The sequence below is a fragment of the Miniopterus natalensis genome, chromosome 3, assembly GCF_054644295.1.
Source record: "Miniopterus natalensis isolate mMinNat1 chromosome 3, mMinNat1.hap1, whole genome shotgun sequence".
NCBI classification, from domain to species: domain Eukaryota; kingdom Metazoa; phylum Chordata; class Mammalia; order Chiroptera; family Miniopteridae; genus Miniopterus; species Miniopterus natalensis.
Genome location: NC_142083.1, coordinates 13,387,172 through 13,391,984, shown reverse-complemented (window position 1 = coordinate 13,391,984; position 4,813 = coordinate 13,387,172). Strand labels below are relative to the sequence as shown.

General features: G+C 34.1%; 1 long non-coding RNA gene across 1 annotated transcript; it reads right to left on the bottom strand.

Moving 5' to 3' along the window:
- Positions 1-506: 506 nt before the first annotated feature.
- LOC107545924 (uncharacterized) lies at positions 507-4,225 on the bottom strand. The gene is made up of 3 exons (XR_001604079.2): positions 4,097-4,225; positions 1,758-1,793; positions 507-578 (listed from the first exon to the last, which is right to left on the bottom strand). It is a non-coding gene; the product is annotated as an uncharacterized LOC107545924 (long non-coding RNA).
- Positions 4,226-4,813: the final 588 nt, after the last annotated feature.

The following is a 4,813-nucleotide window of genomic DNA, read 5'->3' as shown; positions in this document are numbered from 1 at the left end:
GTCTGTTCCAGAATTTTGAGTGTGGTTATTGTGAATGGAACTGACTGGAAGCAAACAGAGTAGAGGCCAACTAGGTTTTGTTTTGCTTTTGAAGACAAGCATTGTGGTTTTGGTCATATACAACACACACACCCCAAAACAGTAGTAGGTAGTAACATACTGGGGTTTCAATTTATCGTTAATTAATACAATATCCATGCACTAAAGAAAATATATTTTTCTTTGAGTATTAACAAGTGCATAATTGACTTAATTTAATATTTTGATATATTTATATAGAGATTTGGATTGTGATTTGTAATTACTTTCATGACAACGTGGTCTTGTTTTAAAAATATATATTGATTTGAGAGAGAGGAAGAGAGAGAGAAACATCAATGATGAGAGAGTCCTCATTGATCGGCTGCCTCCTGCACGCCCTCGACTGGGGATGGAGCCCGCAACCTGGGCACGTGCCCTGACCGGGAATCGAACTGCGATCTCCTGGGTCCTAGGTTGATGCTCAACCGCTGAGCCACACCAGCTTGGCAACAATGCCCAGAGCGATCCGTTCTTCCATTATTCTTCCTTTTCCCCTTCTGCAGAGAGGAGCAAAGCATTATCTCTTACAAGGTTGTTGTGAGAAAGTGCCAGGGTTGGCTGAGTTCTTGGCACATCATAATCACCCAATCAGTCTTACATTCCCTATTATTAATCTAGCACATGATACACATATACAGTAGTTACAATGGTGAGAAAATGGACCATTACAGTTCACCTTCGTTTTAAATATTTTTTGATGGGGAAAAAACATGTACTATTGAAGCGGCAAGGATCATAAATGCAAATTAGCAACAAAAATACTAAGCAAGTCAGGTTACCTAGTTTGTTCCATACACACACACACACACATACATGTATATATAGTGAATATCAGCAGTGACACTAGGAACTAAGTTATATATTTTTTCTGTAGTAATGGTTTGCCTGTAATTATCATTATTTATAAACTGGTTTTAGAAAAATTTAATAAAATGTATTTATGCAATGAAAATATTTTATTTTGTAAATCACAAAGACGATTACTAGATAGTAAATATACAAATCTTAGGCTTTGAAATCATAATTCTTACTAAATAAATTTCTTAACATCTCAGGATAATTTATTGGAATTATATGATATATATACACTAAATACAGTCCACAGTGATTGACATTATTATTTCAATTGAAGGGCTGCTTATTTATACAAATGATATTTCTCTATAAAACAACATGTTTAACTTATGGTAAACAAACTGAACAACAGTAGCTTAAAGATGGAAATAAAAATTAGAATTAGACAAAACTACCAAAAAAAGTCAATTATTTTGGCCGTTTTGAGAACAGTCCCAGCAGTACTCATTTATGAATGTGATATTTGTTATAGTTGGTTCCAAGAGCATATTTAATATCGAATAGGTTAGTCAGGGATAAATTGTAGCACTTCAATTTGATTTACTAGTACCAGAGAAATGAGTATGGAAATTGGCTTCTACAAGTGCTGAAATGAGAGGCTTATAAAAGATTGAAAAGCTCTGTATTTCTTACATATTAATTTAGTGATGCATCTTGATTATGTAATGTAATAGAAAAAACCATTACCATTAGTTCTACTGATATTAGAATCTGATCCATGTATATTAATTCCCTGCCAAACCACTCATACTTGCTTCTTTTTAAACTTCTACTACCATGTTCCTGCTCTCAAAATGGAAGTGTAGACGACTGATACTTACCACTCTTGTCCTGAGTGGAAATCAGAGATTAAAGGCCTGCATGGTAAAAAAAGCCAGTGTCAGGAGATAATCTGCAGGTCGCCAGAATACTGTTTTACACTTTGAGGTTCATTTAAAAAAACAAAAACAAAAAACCCCCCACAAAACTCTGTTAAGATACTCAAGATGCTCATCAAACATATAAGTTTATTCCTTTAAAGGCTCATTGCCTAAATCCTGATTTTAGTGTTTATGATGCTATATTCAAAAGTTCCTTCAAACAGCCTCATTATGTTTTAAATATGCTGTGTTTAGAGAAAATAGGGGGCATAAATGGTGACAGAAGGACCCTTGACTTGGGGTAGTGAACACACAATACAATATATGGATGGTGCATTATAGAATTGTACACCTGAAACCTATCTAATTTTATTAACCAATGTCACCCCAATAAATTCAATAAAAATAGGTAGTGTTTATTTATTAAAATGATTAGCCTTTGTCTTTATCTGTTGGGGTTACTATAACAAAATATGATATAGTGGGTAGCTTATAAACAGCAGAAATTTATTTCTCACAGTTCAGAAGGCTGAAAGTCCAAAACTAGGGTACAGCATTGTCAGCAAAGGTTCTATCTATGTTTGGGTCAAATTTCTCATTTTCTACTTGGATAATTTGTTTTATTCTGAATTTTATTTTGATTAGTCATTGTATTTCACAGAATAATTATATGCCTTTAATTCCTTTCATTAAGATAAAAATCCACTTTATTAAAAATGATGGTCTCTGAATTGGCCAGATTTCTATTAGAATTTGTATGGTGCAAGAATCATCTAACATTACTTTCAGTTGCATTTTTAAAATTAATTTAAAAATTCCTGGAATCTATTTTCCTTTGTTTTTTATTAAAAACAAAAAACAACTAGACACCATGCTTGAATTCTTTAGTACTATTTTGCATTTTCCAAATCTATTTACTTAGCCTTACATTTGACATTTTTCCTGAGTACATAATACCAGTTTAAAAATAATCCCCTGCAAAAATAAATACAAAAAATAAATAATAATATAATTCCCCTCAATACTTTGCAGTTTAAAATCCAGTGTTGCCAAAGAACAAATATGACACCGATATGAAACTCATTTACTTGTGAATACCTGCTTTTTGACCCTCTCCCTCCACTGAAATCCATTATAGTAGATAGAAAAGGCAGAGCGTCACTCTGTTGGACCTCAGATGAAAATGTGTATGTCAGGTGACTCAAATTTTTTATCAGTATGTGCGTGTCCACTAATGACCATGAAGCACTGTGAGCATTGATTTGGGGTTTACAAAAATACATTTTAGTGAGCAGGCACATGCTCATATAGAAAATCTGAAAATAATGCTGGTAGATCTTATATATTACCATCTGAGAGTTACTCTTAAAGAAATTCTTAGATGGAAACTGGATAGTTGGGCTCCAAAGTTTCTCATCTTACCTACTCTGTCTCTCCAGATCAACCAGAAACTATTTTTTTTACTTTATTTAACACAGTGCTCCATTAGACACATTTTATACAGATCTCTAGATTCGAATTGTTGCCATAATTTCAATACTATACAAATACAGGGATTGAATTTTGTTAAAAATGTGTTAATAAATACAAAAATGTGTTTGAAAATAAGGATATTGGAAACAAAATGTAATATTTTGTAATTGAAAATACTTTAACATCACTTAAATTAACTGGAAAAAATGAACAGTAAATATGTGATTAGGTACAATTTTTTCAAATTTCATTGCAGAGATCCTTCTTCTTTACAGCTGTATAGTACTCCATGGCGTAAATGTCCCACAGCTTTTTTATCCACTCAGTGCAGCTGTAAAGAAGACGGATCTTGTACCCCCTGGGACAGTATGGATGGACCTGGAGAGCATTATGCTAAGTGAAATAAGCCAGGCAGAGAAAGACAAATATTACTTGATTTCACTTATATGTGGAACCTAAAGAACATAATAGACTGATGAATCTTAGCGGGAAGGTGGGGGTGGGTGAGTGGGTGGGGAGAGATTAACCAGAGAACTTATATGCTTATATGCATAACCCATGGACACAGACAATAGTGTGGTGAAGGCCTGGGGTGGGGAGTGGGTGCAGGGTGGAAGGGGTCAATGGGGCAAAAAAGGGGACGTTTATAATACTTTCAACAATAAAGATAAAATAAAACTCATTGCAAATATATTAATAAACACACTTTAAACTTGTTTGTTGAATTGTCTGCTATTGCTGTATGTAGAGGTCTAACATGCTTTGTTTGTTTATATGTTCTTTATTAAATAGCTCGGATGGCATAGCTAAGGAAGCAAACAGCTTACGTTTCCAGACAGCATCCTCCCTGGTTCGGAGCAGGTGCTTTCATTGCTTTTAAACTTCTCCCGTGGGTGAGTTCTTCCAGCTCCTGAGGAGGTGGTAATGTGCATCACTTTCATCAATAACAGCTTCAGTCCAAGGAATGCCGCTCTAAAAATTGCAGTGAACATAAACCATCTGCATTTAAGTACTTGACATTTTGCTAAAATATGACAGCTCTTCCTAAAATTCCAACCATTTGACTTGGATTTGTTTGATCTTTTTTTTCTATTTTTATGAGCCAAAGGTTGGAAAAAAGCACAGTTACTGTTTAATGAAAACAGCAGGAAATGCATTTCACAAACAGAGAACTGCTCTCCTATTCCCATTTGAGAGACCTGAATTTTAAAATCTCAGTTCTTCCTTGGAAATCATCCTACTTTTAATTCAAATTGCAAACATTCAGGTAACCAACTGTTTGAAGAATTGAAAGAGATTTTCAATTTAAAATTGACATAAGAAGTCTTTTTGTTCCAACTGGGAAAAGAAATTAAGTTTGGTGTTTATGACTTCTACATATAATATAAAACCTTTCAAAGCAAGACAAAGTGCACTTCATAATGCTAATTTCCAGTCCTTCCTTCCTTCCTTCTTTCCCTCCACCTTTCAATTCCTAGATTCTTTCTCTTTTGCTCCCCTCTCCCATCTTTTCTTTCCAACAATATTCAGTCATTTCTATGAGA